Consider the following 15,236-nt stretch of genomic DNA (forward strand, 5'->3'; position numbering starts at 1 on the left):
CCATAAGAAGTCCAAATCATTTTCTACATGTCATCTGGTTTTCAAGTCTCCACAATTCTACGAAGGATTTGAAGAATTGTGGAGACTTATAATGTCATCTTATAATGTCTGAAAGTTCCATAAATAATTCAGAGTCATGATGACACAGTTTTTACATCTATTCATATCTCTATTTTTCAATCAACTGTTATCCCAAGTCTCCACAAGTCTACAAGAGTTTTAACGAGTTTTAATCTCTACAAATCTTGAAGTCTCCACAAGTTCTTCAAAAGCCATAAAAAGTCAAAATCAGTCGCTACATGTCTTAATAACTATTTTTAAAGTCTCCACAAGTCTACACACACTTCCATCTTCTTTAATCTGAAAGTTTCCCTGAATAATTTAGACCAATAGTGAAGAGAGTATTTTTCACATCTCTTAATATCATTATTTTTCAGTCAAATAATATCCCACGCCTCCACAAGTGTAAAAGTGTCTTCGCCAGACCTAATCATTTTAAATATTAAATTATTCAAAATCCATTAGAAGTTCAAATCAGTCGAAACGAGTCTTAATATATTTTTTCAAGTCTCCACAAGTCGTAGACGCTTTCATCTAAAAAAAATCTGAAAGCTTTCCCTAATAATTTAGACTTATATTGAAAATAGTCTCATCACATCATATCTATTTTTTCTGTCAACTGATAACTCAAGTCTCCACAAGCCTACTTCAGTCCTCAATAGCTTCCATCTCTTCAAACCTTGAAGTGTCGAACAGTTCTTCAAAGATCTTAAAAGGTCCAGGACAGTATTTACTTGCCTCCATTAGAATAACTTTAGAGCATTTTTAGCTCGTTAAGACTCTTGTAGACTTGTGGAGACTTGGAAATTCAATTGATTGAAAAATAAAGATTTGTAGAATTGGGAATGGGTCTAAATTATTGATAAAATCTGTTAGATTTTATAAGATGGAAGCGTTTGTAGACTTGTGGAGACTTGAATAAATATATATTGAGACATATAGAAATGGTGCTATTTGAAGAATTTATGAAAACAATAACTATCCAATTCTTAAACAGTCAACTTAAGTCTCAAATTTATAAAACTCTACAAAAGTCTTCATGAGCCTCCTTTTACTTATCTTAAAGTATCTACAGTTGTATTCAAAATTCTACAACCCGTGAAACGTTGAATGTTTTCATAGTCAGCTAGTTTCTATAATTTAAAGGTCATTTGAGCTCAATTGTCAAGAGCTCAAGATTTTAATAGGTAATATAAGTTCTTCGTATTGTATATTTTTAATAAGATTTTAAGAAGCATTGGAGACTTGTGTAACTTGGAAGGCTTTCGTAGGCATTTGGCTTGTAAAAAAGCGAAGAAAAAATTTGTGCAGGAAAATTACAATTACTTTCGTAAAGATAAAGAAATAGAAGGCAAATACTTTAAAAGAGCTTTAAAAATAAATACTTGAGATAATATATTTATTTTTAAAGCTCTTTTAAAGTATTTGTCATATATTTCTTTATCTCTACGAAAGTCATTGTAATTTTTCTGCACAAATTTCCTTTTTTTCGTTTTTTAACAAGACAAATGTCTACGAAAGCCTTACAAGTTACTCAAGGCCCCAATGCTTCTTGAAATCTTATTAAAAATATACAATACGAAGAGCATACCAGTAATATCGTGGTTATATTCAAATCCTTAAGATTTTGATTGATTCTAACCCAATTTTGTGAATAAACTTAAACTCTCCAAACTTATCCCTTTAAATTTTAATGTTAAAAATTTTCTATTTTTTTGGAAAATGTCCTCAAAAGAATTTTTTTACAGAAGTTTTTCAGTAATCAGTCCAGTTATTTCATGAATACATTCTTAAGCTTACAAAAAAGTCTAAAAACTATTCATATCTTGAATTCCTTTTCACAAACCAAAGTCTACGAAAGTTTTCTATCAAGTTCATATTTTACATTTTCAAGTCTAAATTAATATGAAATCGTTCTTCAGACTAAAAATTTAGATATTTCCTTTGGTTTGAGAGATTCTACACAAGTCTTCGATTCTTTCAGACTCCACAAGTAACAACTCTTTCCGACTTTTTCTCTTCAAAAAGACTATTATCTCAAATTGAAAGAAAAGAAATTCAAGACAAGCTCTCGTTCCATCAATCCAACGTCCAAATCCGGTCCTGATCAAAGGGACAACAGCTGCAAAAGTTCCACCCGTCCGGACAACGATGCTGCTGCAGCACCATCCAACAAAGCAAATCAGCATTCTTGCATTACACATTCCCTGAGGGAATTTTTAATTAGTTTCATTTTCGAAGTCAAAGCCACCAAATTCAGTCGACAGAAAAAAAAGCGAACATTCAACGGTTCACCACTCAACAATGTCAGATTGTGGGGGCGGGTGGACAAACCGTAGAAAAAAAAAACACCTCCGGGGAGGGGTGGAAAAGTCCGAAATAACGAGCGAAAAAATCCCGGAAAATCCTTGGCCGGGCTGTGGCCAAACGAGGAGCTGGAGCGCGTGTAAATGCAACCAAAAGCCATTTTGAGAATGTCCCGGACGAAACTGGCTGGGAGAAAATCCTCTTATGGCGAACAGGTGAATAAAAGCGTCCAGAAATGCCTTCCCACGAAGTCAGAGAAATGAGAGAGGGAAAAGCAACAACAAAAAAACGTAAAACAAATCCCTTTTCCCGGGAGGGACCTCGAACAAGAACAAGGTTCGGGGTGAGAATGGACCAAAAAAGGCCGCACCAAGTGACTGCTTGACGGATGGACAAATGGTATGAAGTAATTGAAAATGGTCTGTTGGATCGTTTTTTTCTCTGTTGTATTCTGGTTGGTCCAGGTGGTGCTGGGAAAAGAAGAAAATTGCCCCAGATGAGTGGAGTTTCGGAGCAGGGTGGGCTTAAAAGGGCACTCTTCCCTTTTGAAACTCGAGAAAGAAGTGCTTGAACCCACCGTGTTGCGCAACAATTCCACAAAGCTAGGTCGGTTTTTCGGTGTGGGGCAAAGTGATAGTGAATAGTTTGGAGAAATGACTAGCATTTTTCCACCGTTAAGGACTCCAGATCGTTGTGCATTTTCCGGAGGATTTGGGCAGAGAAATGCCATTTGCTGACCACCTTGTGGCCGTAGTCCATACAGAGTGGACCCCGGAGGAGGAAATCCGTTTAAGAAGTTTTCTTGTTGATAATTAATCTGCCAAGGGATTCGTTACATGCAGCAGAAATTTCTTTGTGGCGGCGCGCTTCTGCCTTTTCCAGGCTGAACTTTGCAACTTGAAAGGAAATCCTTACGCTGCTTAGCAAAAAAAAGTTCGCTTTGTTCTCGATTTGGCCTTCGCCGAAAAAAGTTCTTTCAAAGAAATGAAAAGGGTGTCCAAATTTTGGAGATGACTCAGAAATTCACGAGCACCAGCGTTAAAATTGGTGTGATCTCAGAAATCACTTCCAAACTCACTTCGAAACTCTTCATTTTTTAATAATAAAATTTCTGAGTGTCTAATCTGAACATGTTTTGAAAACCCAATGGATTTCTAAAAGTCTCCACAAGTCTACACAGCTCTCCTTAAGTCTCAACAAGCCTGAAAAAAGTCTCTATGGCTCACCACCATTGAAATTTGATGTTTTTCACAAGTCTCCAAAAGTCTCCACAAGTCTACACAAGTCTCCACGAGCCTAAACTGAACTAAAAACCTTTGAAATTGATTTTTATACAACTTCCACAAATCTACAAAAGTCTCCAAAGGCCTCACAGAGCCTCATCAAATCTCCACAAGTCTAATTCTAGCAGGTCACTCTAGCAAAGAACAGTCGCACGACCCACGACGAAATTAAAATAGATTCTGCACCGGAAATTAGCACCGCGGGAAAACCTTGCCGTGACAAAAAAAGGAACCCCCCACCCTCGATTCACGCGCGGCGACGTTTTGTTCACTTTGACAGCTTCAATTAAAAACTAATTTTACAAGCTTCGATGAAATTTTAATTATGATCCGTCCCCGGCAGAATCGCCCTCCAAGTGGTGGGCGAAGGTGGAAAACGACAAACTTTTCCCCTCGCGGGCGCGCGATGGCGACAGAATCACGTTTCTCTCATTATTTTCCCAAGAACAAGAAGACGAGACGCGAGCAGCGCTTTCTTGTGGTTGTGGGCGCTTTTGAGTTTTAATCCGCAGTTTTCACAAGAAGCTCCAAGTTTTCCGTCAAAGGAGTCACCTTTCACGAGAGGGGGTGGCGGTGGCGGCATCATTTCCACCAATAATGCTGTGTCGGTTTTTATCGGTTCAAATTATGGCATTGTGGCGCAGTCGAGTTAAAATAGCACCAGAAATTGGTCGATTTGGTCGAAAAACAGCTCGCGATAAGATAACGAACGATGAAGGTTAGGCGGGAAAAAGTGGGATTTGTTTCTTGCAGCAGCTGGCGGCTGTCCGGGGAGATATCTGGTGCCGGCAGGCTTTCGAAGATTTGGGTTAAACAATATTTATTGAGGGGAAATTTTGGTTCTTTGTTCGGGCATCAATTGATTCGATCAAAAGTGTTTTTATACTTGATTTCCTCCTTTGTTGAGAGGTGATCGTCTGGGTTTGTGTTAACCAAAAGAAGTATGCAGGTTTAAAGACCTTACGATTTCAAGGTTTTGGCATTTGGAGAGTTGTGGAGACTTAAAAATATGTTTGTAAAAAGGGCTAACTTACAAAGAATTGATTTAAAAACAAAAGAACTTGATTGAACAAAAATATGGCTGTACATTTTTAAATTTGTAGACTTTTTTTCTTTGAATCTGTTATGTGGAGACTTGTGGAAACTTGATTTAGTAAGTGAAGAAATCTAATAATTTGTTGACTTTGAATGTTTGAGGGTATGCTTAAGGATGCATTGGCATCAAGAATTATTAACCATTGTTATTTTTTTCTTTTTATTTTTTTTTAATCTTAACATTTGCTACATATCTTTTTGTCTTCGATAAATTATAGCTAGTTGTTTTTAGATTTTTAAATTGATTTTGTCAAAAACTGTAAAAAATATCAATTGTTGACATTGGTCCTTCAAACACGAGAAAATAATACATCTTTGAAATTCTGTTCCAATATTTTAAAGATAAAATTTGGAGAGTTCTGAAAATATTCTCATATGGAGGCTTGAAAAAACTTAAAGTAAAATTGTGGAGGTTTCTTGAATTTGTCGATTTTTTTGAAAAAAAAGAAAGCCTGTTTTTGGAGACTTCAATGTAGACTTGTTGAAACATTTTGAGACTTATAGAAACCTGTCAACGTTTTTTGAAGACATTAGAATCAGAGAAAGGAAATATTATAAGACTTCTAGACACGGCTTTGTCTACCCGATTTAAGAGAACATGTTTGGAGACATTTGTAGAATTTTGGAGACTTTATATGTTTTTTTTTTAATTTCAGGAAAATTTTTTGGAGAGTTTTGAAAAAATCAATGTGTATCTTTTGAAGACTTTTGGACACTTTTGTGAAAATTTTGGAGATTTGTCCATTGTCCCGGTTGGAGACTTACAAATTTATGCTTTGCTAATTGGGAAACGTAAATTTTGAATTTGACTACTTGAAATTAGTATCTAATTGTTGTGAGTTTTTGGAGACTTTCGATGCTTTGTGGTAAAATTACCGATTTAGACCCAAACGGCTCTTATTCCAAGAAACCGAGCCTCCAGCTTGTCCACCAGTACAAAGAACTGCACCAAACAGCTCCCGGCTAGTGTATCGTCCAACAACGGCCTCTTCATGTAAGCCTGTGCCCTACTTCAAAGCTTGAAATAACAGAAATTTAATTACATTTTATGTTTTTGAAAGGTATCGACAGAATAATCTGTGTGCTGGTGTGTGCGTCTTTCAAGGAGCTCCAAACCAGAAGAAAAAGACCAGCTGGGGCCATCAGGACCCGAAGGCCGGAAGGAGCTGAAAATGTGTGTGCGCTTGCCAGGTCTTCAAGATTATGGTGGCTCGGAAAAGGGGGGTGTGTGTGATGGGGGTGAAATATGACGCGAGTTTCCGATGCAGCCAAGAGGAAATTATGATTGCTATTTCATGGTCTCCGGGCGCCCTTTGGTGTACACGTTAGGAGCCTTGAGTTGGGTGGGTTTCTGGGCTTCTTGGAATCCGGGGAATTATAGGTTGGCGATCGGGGGGATGAGGGGCACTGAGCAGATTTATAAGGACCTATTTAATTTATATCCAGTCATCATTTTCTTGGATGCCTGGCGCTGGCAGAAAGCCAGAAGATGTTAAAAGGTCTTTTGTATTGAATTTTCAGCTTGTTTGAATTTAAGATTGGATTTCAGCTCTCCAGAGAGAGAGCCAAAGTGCACCACCGAGGGAATGCCGGGCGCAAAAGTGTGAGAAAATCAATCTTTCTTACAGAGGATGGGGAAAATGGAAAAGGCTCATAAAAAATACATCGATGCCCGGCAGGAAACGAGACCAGACGTAAATCATTTACCCTCTCTCCTCCAGCATAAGCAAAAAGCTGTCTGTCAAAAAATAAGTTGCCATATTGAATCAGGACTTAATTTCTCATCGCTCCTCCGGGCGCTCTCCGTCATCAACTCGCTCCGTTCCACCACACAACACAGGGGCCTTAGGAAATCAGAAATCATAACTCACAACCGCGCTGCCAATATGTCCCAGCAGCGTTCCAAAATGTCGAAGAACTCACCCCTGGAGCATCCAGTCAATACATCGCTGCCAATTTCTTTCCTTCCCATTGAATTAAACATGTAATCTTTCAATTCGAGTGCGCCTTTAGTCGCGCTTTTTCCCGTGCAGCAGAAGTTCAAGCGGACGATTGGAGACGCCATAAATTATGTATTTACAAAAAGTAATCTCCATTTAAATGACTTCCATCAAATTCGGGGGGATTGACTTAAAAGTTACTGACTGGGACTGATGATGCTGCTTGAAATTGGAGATCAATTTGTCAGACTTGCGTTTTTGATCTGGATAAATCAATATTGTTTGAATCTAAAAATGTCTACTAAAAATAAGTCAATCAGTCTTCTTCAGCCAGTCATGATCACTCATCTGATTTCGATCAATACAGTTTCACCTCAAGGGTTTCCAGCAAGTCCTCAGACTGGCAAATAATTAATTTCATTGATTTTATGCTGGTAATTCGGTAATTTATTGATTATTTAGTAATTTAAAGTAATCAGAGAAATTAAAAGTAATTTATTGGTAATTATTGTAATATCAAGTACCGTCAACTGGGGTGAATTGGGACACATGGGGCGAATTGGGACAGCAGTTATAACCTTGTCAGAGCACAATATTTTTATTTTTCTGGTTGGTTCCGGATAGAACAGACTCAGACCAACAAAATGTATAGACCCATTTCCAAATTTAAAACATTTAAGTGCTCTAAACACTGCTGTCCCTAATCAGACTGTAGTTCTGATTCGCCCCATAAGATGGTAATTTAAGTAATTTTATATTTTCAAAATTGTACTTGTTCAAAAAATCTTCTCAGTTTTTGTTAGTGATCTGTTCGGTCTACTCTTCTTGATGTTGAGAGAAGTACTCTTCTTGATGTTAAGAGAAGAAAGAGAAAGATAAATAAACTGATTAAATTTCCAAAATACTGACGAAAATATTGTTTTCACTTTTAAATTTTTAACAACATGCATTTTGTATGTTGTTAAAAATTTAAAAGTGAGAAAAAAAATCAGAAAGCTTCAAAACTTTCTTAAAAATGAGTGCAATCAGCTGAAATTAATCCAAAATTTATCTTTTATGTGTTAGACTCTTTACAAAAAACTAAAATCAAAAAGTACTAAACTTACTTTAATCTTTCGGAGACAAATATTCAATAAAGAAAATGATATTTATTGAAATTTTGCTGCGATTCAAATTCAATTTTATAATTTTTAAATTAAACAATACATTTTTAAATATTTTTGAAATAATTTCTCAAAATTTAAAATATTTTTTATCGTTTATGTCCGCAGTTAGAATCGGCTTATATTAAGAAGCTGAAATTTAAACCAACGTAAAAATCGATTTTTCACTTTTTTTTTCACAATTTTTGATTTTTTTTATTTGGATGAAACTTTGCCTATACATTCTTTATGTAAGGTACACAAAAAAGGGAAAATTTTCAAAAAATATAGATAATTATTAAATGCAGTATGAAATTATATTTTTTGATTACATTTGGCTTGAAAAATTAGGTAGCCATTTTATCAAAAATCTTCAAAATTTTAATGTAATTTGACTTGAAATAACCTGAAAACAATAAAAATGATCATTTTACGGCGATCATTTTCACTAATCATTCAGTAACAGTCAGAGTTGATTCAGCAACATTCAGCCATCTACTATAAGTAAGTCACAGTCAGTCATAGTCTTCTGCAGTAAAACAAGACAGTCGCAGTCACTGAAGTCAGTCACAGTCAGTAAAGTCGGAGACAATCAGGAAAATCAGTCACACGTTTTTTAGACTATCAGAACTGTCAGAAAATGTCAGCGACAGTCACAAACGTTCCAAATCCAAATCTAAGTCTCAATGGAAGTCACCCCTTTCGTGAACACCGACTCCACCAGCGCACTATGGGCCATCTCCATACAAACAGGCGGCCAAATTATTTTTTTTGCTTTTTAAATGTTTTTTCATACAAATTTGGGTAATTGTATGGTATTGAAATGATATACGTCGATTTTTATGACTTTTCATGTTTTTCAATAGTTGATTGTTTATAATAAATAGTCTTTTCATACATTTGCAAGTGCAACAGAATTGCATATATATTGTATTGCAAGTTTATATTATTAAATTATGGATAAGCTAATACATCCCCACTTTAAGGACACAACCCCTCCCTCCTCTTTCTTTCACCCCCTCTCCTCCTTCCTCCAACAAAATTTTGTTAAGCGTAATAAATTCATTTTAAGTCAAATATTTATTATTTACTGCTGTGTGTTTCTTTTTGTGAGTCCATGCCATATAACTTGAGACCTCCCCCCCCACCCTTACGGGCATAAATTGCGAAAATTTTAATTGTTAAATCAAATAACAGAAAAAATAATTTTATTTAAAATATAAATTATGAAGTAAAACGATAAAATACAAACCATATTCTTAAAATTCATTTGATTATAGAGTTTGTGACAGCTTCAGGATATGTTAAAGGTACTTTTTATGATGTTTTGTACTAACCAACATAGAACTTAAATGTGGATCAGTTTCATGGATTGATCGCAGAAATTCATCATGCTAAGTAAACATTTTGCTGAATACTTTTTTCGGTATCAAACTGAGATTCTCCAGTTTCGCTTGAGAAACTTCGGTACGAATACCTTATTTTGACTAAGGTACTCAATTTTAAATGTAGGCAACAGAAAATTCCAATAAAGTCATTTCGAACTTCTTGAAACCAGGTATTGATTTTTGAAGCGACGATGCCCACGAAGTAGGTAGCAAAGCAAGTGAAATAAACGGGCGCATATGTAGATTGCAGCAAATTTTGATAAAACGTTAATGTTCAAAATGGCATATCTCCGAAAACGCAAAAAATCGCAGGCTGGAAATTTCAGCAATGTTAGATTATAATCCAATCTTTCAAGTGATCTTATTTTCATGTTTAGCATCGGTTAGCAAAAAAAGTACTCGATTAACAAACACAAAAAAATATGATTTGTCGAAAAAATGCTCCAGTTATTCGATGAAAACTTCAGTTTTTGGTTTGGAAACAACATTTTATCTATTAATAGTTTCAAAGCTTATCTCATTACCTTTCCAACGATGTATATTTGTCCTAATAAAACATTTAAAATGGCTGAGCTATGTTAAAATTAAACAATCAGCCTTTTTTACGAAAAACGCTAGTTTTTTACTCCATTTTTTGACTTTCAGCTTGCGTATCTCCGTAATGAACAAACTTAGAGCTTTGAAAATTTGGATTTTTCTTAGTTAGAATGTTTACTTTCGAGAAAAAAATACCAAAAAATATTTGGAGAAGGTCACTTTTTTGAAACTTGGGCACCCAATGTACCATAGTGCAGCGACAGTTTTAACTCGCATCAATCTTATCTTCTGGTGTACATCAAATTTGAGCAACCTTGTTTCGGAGGGGGGACGCCCGCTGAATTGGGCCTCGCCCTCGGGGCCACACTCTCGGTAGCAATGAAATCTAATAAAAAAAAACACAAAAACTTGATCCTTTCTCAGGACCACACCATTGTCGTCATCGTCAACGTCTTCGTCGTCGACGCCAGGCTGCCACTTGTAATGATGGAAGGATAAAGTGGTAAAATTGACTCAAACAAGACAAGAGAAAAAGTCGAATCGCCCCGCTCCCTCACCTTGCCACAAATCAAAGCGCTCTGAAACAAGCGCGCGAAGACGTGGGTGGTGGCGGGGTCGCCAAAAACTTTTCCTCAACTCATTATTTTCAACAGCCAAAGAATAAGAAAGAGAGTTCACTGCTGGAGGGCGAAAAGACGATATTTTTTTCTACTGGCTCTGCCACCCCCGCAAGAGCAACAACACAAAACGGCACGAAATCTTATCACTGTCGAGGTTGTTTTTTTCTCCTGCTGCTGTTTCCACAATTTCCACCGGATTTTTCTCTCGTACCCGGGCATCGAGCCGGAGGTGATTTCGGCTTTTTCCTTTCGTTTCAGTCACTTTAATTTTTTTTCGCTCGCCCTCAAGAAAGAAAGTCCTCGTTTTTTTTCGCGACGAGCCCCTTTGTCTTTACTTCGTTATCCGCGTTACTCCTTTTGCTGCGATTTTTATCAAGGACAGGGTTTTTTTGCTTGTTTCTGCTAAGGGGCTGTAGAGTCCGGCTTGAACGGAGGAAAAATGGCCCTCCCCGGAATGGACTTTGGGAACGATACAAGTAATAAGCAGACGGATAAAAGCACTCACTGACGAGCGAAAGAGGACTGCAAATGAGCTCATTTTTATCACGACGACCATCCTGACGGGTGAACCGGGCACGATAACGAAGATGCTGCCGCGGTGCGGATTGTAACCGGTTCCCTCTCGCTGATGATGGGGTAGGGAATGGATTGAAAGGTCGAATAGACTGTTGGCCGAAATTTGGTAAAATTTAGGATGTTTGGAGACTTGTGGCGAGTTGTGGAGACTTGTGTAGAGTTGTGGAGACTTCGATATTTTGAGGTTGGGCACTTGTAGAGTTTAAAGGGACCTCTGGAAAACTTTTGAAAGCACATGGAGTTCATTTCTTGTGGGTTTTTTTTTGTATCAATTCGACCAACTGCATTTCGGCATTACTACCCAACCACAGTCACTCTGGATGTACCCGGGCTAATAGCGGAGAGAACTACCACGCTACAAGCAACTTAAAATTAACGATGCTTTGTATTGCTACAGGATGCTGCTTCGCAGCGGAAAGCTTTTCCTTTGGAGATTATCTCCAAGCTGAGCGCTCGCGCAGAGATTTAATGGACATTTTTGGGACAATCCGGGATTTACTCCGGTTATAAATTCGCTTCACTCAGTACTTGTCACACAGTGCAATCTGAATCACCATTAAGTGCAAAATTTATGCCATCTTCAAGCAAACTTTGCAACAGAAAAATCAATTCCCCTATCTAGTGTGCACACAGTTTAAACTTTGACCAACTATCGCAAAAGTGCACAGCACCCAGATTAGCAAAGGGCCACTTTTCCAAGTGGGTGCCATCCGAGATGCCAACCACACACACAAAGTTGTGCATTTTATCGCCTCAGACACATCACAAACAAATATCAGAAAACTTTCTTGAAACGGAAATGCCACCCCCACAAACTCACACACGACCACCACATCGCTGCTCGATATAATTATCGACGACAAAAGCACGCTGCACTTTCCTAGGGGGTCGGAAAATTTGTCCATTAGGGTGGAGAAACCCCAACAAATCGGAGGGCAACAATGTGGTACACACTTTAGTGTTTCGGAAAACTGCTCCAGTTGCAGCTATGCGGCGGTGGTGGTGGAGGACACCAACTGAACGAAATTAGAAAACTTTGCCAAGTGCTGTGTAGTAAACACCAAGTCATAAAAGGGTGACAGAGTGTGTGGCAGTGGCAGCTGTAGCCGGTTCCGAGCGTGTCATAAAGTGTTGCCGCTGGCTGGCTTATGTGGCTTTTAGTGGTATTCAATTGCATTTGGTTTTGATTCAGTTGCAGATACAACCAGTGGGAAATGGTTTGACCATTTGCTGAAACTTTTCAAATCAAATCCGAAATGGTATTGGCTTTTTTCAATCAAAATGAAATCAACCTAAACAATTTCCAACAATTTTATGTGTTTCTGAGATCTCTGTCGAGATTGGAGAAGGATTCAACTGAATTTCTAAGATTTCAATACTTTTCTACAAATTTTCATCGAACTTTAAATAGCTTCTACAAAACCCCACAAGTGACCACAAAATCCCACAAGCTTTAATTTATACTCAATAGTCTGTTAGAGGCCAGTCTCGATCGTTCGCAAGTACCCACAGGTCTTCACAAGTGCCCACAATTATGTTCTAATCTACGAAAGGTATCTACAGTTCATTGAGAGTGTCTACAAAATCCCACAAGCGCTTTCTCATCTTAAAAAGGATTTCACAGTGTACTGAGAGAGTCATTAAAACCCCCACAGCCTGTCATTGCCCAAGTAACATTTTTTTCCAGGAGTTCTACAAGAGCTCTTCAAGATAGCTACAGCACAGCAGTTTGGATCGCGGTAGGATAAAATTCTCTTCAAAACTTCTTCAGGAGTTTGGAAGAGTGCTTGAAGAGAATTTTATCCTACCGTGGTCCAAACTACTATGCTGTAGCTATCTTGAAGAGCTCTTGTAGAACTCCTGGAAAAAAAATGTTACTTAGGGTGTCATCTGATTTTTAAAAAGATTGCATAGTGCACTGAGAGCCCCCACAAAACCCCACAAGCTATCTCTCCCAAGTAACATTTTAGGCTTTATCAAAGCTGTCACAACCGCTATAAAATCTATCAGCCAAAACCAACATTAAAACCAATAACTAAGTCGTAACAGCCTCCCCAGAACCCCGATAAACCTCTGTTAAAACCCAAAAAAACATCCGCAAAAGGTTGTCACGGCCAATTTATAAAACCTACATAGGAGTTCAAGGCTTTACAGCTGAATCTTAACAACATCCTCAAAGCCTTGATAAAACCTTTGTTAAAACCTAATCAGGAGTTAAGGAAAGTGACCTTCATACGTCTTCAAACGTCTTATGCCAAATAGATTATATTTTGGCAAAAAATGAGTCTTTGTCTTGCCAAATGATAAAATGGAGATGGTTTGCAAAAATGGCGATGATAAATAATAGATATTGGAGGTAATTAAAATATTTTCAAAGCTTATTTCTCGCAATTGATGGCTTAAATTCAGCTGCAGTTGAAATTTTAATTTTTAATCTGCCTGTGTGGATCAATCGGACCGCGCGCTGGAATCACAATCCAGAGGTCGCTGGTTCGAATCCCGAGGCGGACGCAAAAAATTCTAAGTGTAAAATATAGGTATTCGGTGCCCTCTCCCCGTGCCATACCTTCACACTTAGGAGACCCGGGAGGCAGAGTCTTGTCGCAAAAAGAACGATACACACCTGTGGATCCGTTGACGAAACCGCAAGGTTTAAGAGGGCCACATTATAAGGTGTTACGTCGATTCCGTTTTTTTTTTTGAAATTTTATTGATAAATGTAGGGGAGATAGGGTCAAAAATCAACTCGCTTCATAAAAAATCATTATTTTGTGATCATAGTGTTTAATGATAAAAAAAATATTTTATTGCAATTCTTTAAAAAATGTTCCAAATATTTTAAAACATTTATCGCTATATTAATCATACCAGAAATTCAGCATAAATCCAGCAAAACATTGTAATAGGGCCAAAGCCGAAGTGTAAACAAAGAGTCTATCCTGCTCGTTCCTAATGTAAACATCAACTGACGTGAGCAGGATAGACTCTTTGTTTACACTTCGGCTTCGGCCCTTTTACATTGTTTTGCTTGAAATGTGTGTTTTCGTCAAATTTAAATAAAAATTTTCTATTTTCTATTTTTTCAACCAAAATGGCAGTCAATCAATTTCAATCAGAACACGCGTTTAGCGCCATATTTATGCACTGCTAACTGGCCGCGTAAAATGCTTTTTCAGGAGCTTATGGTTTTAAGTAAGCTTTTTGCATGCCAAATGGCACTTGACAGCTAAAACACCCTTGGTTTTAAAAAAAACTTGAGATAAAACCGTTTGGCATGATATTGGCATTGGGTTTTTAAGACTCTCTTAAAACTTTCATAAAACCTTATTGAAAGCCATTTAGCTTTTATTGTCACAAGGTTTTATTTCCGAGACATAAAACCTTGTTAGAATCTATTAATAAGCTCTTGTTTATTGGTTGCGGTGAATGCCCAAATAAAACTATTAAGCAATCAACATGCTACCATAAAACCTCAATGAAACTAGGTGGTGGCTAGTTGGTTTAAAATTATTACTAGGGCTGGTTACTAAAAGGCTTTTAAATGCGTTCTAAAGGACTCTGCAACTATCCACAAGTCTCCACAAGATCCCACAATCGTATTTTGATCTTAAAAAGGATTTCACGGTACAATGAGGAAAATTCCACAAGGTTAAATTAGTGTCCAAAAGCATTTGACATGGATTCCACAAACATCCACAAGTCTCCACAAGTGCCTACAAGCTTTCATTGGTATCCAAAGAGCTTCCTCTGACTCCAACCGAATCTCCACCAACGTTGTAGCCATATACCTCCCTGATATCTCCCAGTGTGACCCATGTGGTCTTCGAGTTTCAAAACCCTGACGACGATGATTACTTTTATTACTTTTATTACGGGCGGTGCCACACCATCAGCAGCAGCGGGACACCACCGAGATCGACCACAAGATGAAACATACTTTGCTGGAGCGCAGTGAAAGTAATCAACAAAGTGTTACTCTGTGCAGACTTGAACTATTTGGCTCGGTCCTTAAAACTTTTTATCGCTTCTCGTATCTTTCTCGGTGGAGAACGTCAGCCTCGACTCGGAGACTACAATGTATGCACAAATTCCTTGACGCGCTGCAAAACTTTTGAGGGCGAACTGCAGCGTCAAAGTGTAGCCGGAAATGGAAAGCCATCACAGGGGGTGGCTTCTTGAGTGGAGTCCTTCTCGTCGTCAAAAGCTCGTAAAAACCAGAAACAAGTTTGTAACGACTAACCGCCGAAATTGTTTGTCCCATCGGTCCAAGGCGTCCAAGTCCATCCCG

General features: G+C 37.8%; 1 protein-coding gene across 9 annotated transcripts in view; it reads left to right on the forward strand.

The window, feature by feature from the left end:
- Positions 1 to 15,236, forward strand: part of LOC6043689 (CUGBP Elav-like family member 4) — a 1,125,149-nt gene that overhangs the window by 956,376 nt on the left and 153,537 nt on the right. The window lies entirely within an intron of this gene.

Source organism: Culex quinquefasciatus, chromosome 3 (assembly GCF_015732765.1).
Source record: "Culex quinquefasciatus strain JHB chromosome 3, VPISU_Cqui_1.0_pri_paternal, whole genome shotgun sequence".
In the NCBI taxonomy this organism is placed as follows: Eukaryota; Metazoa; Arthropoda; class Insecta; order Diptera; family Culicidae; genus Culex; species Culex quinquefasciatus.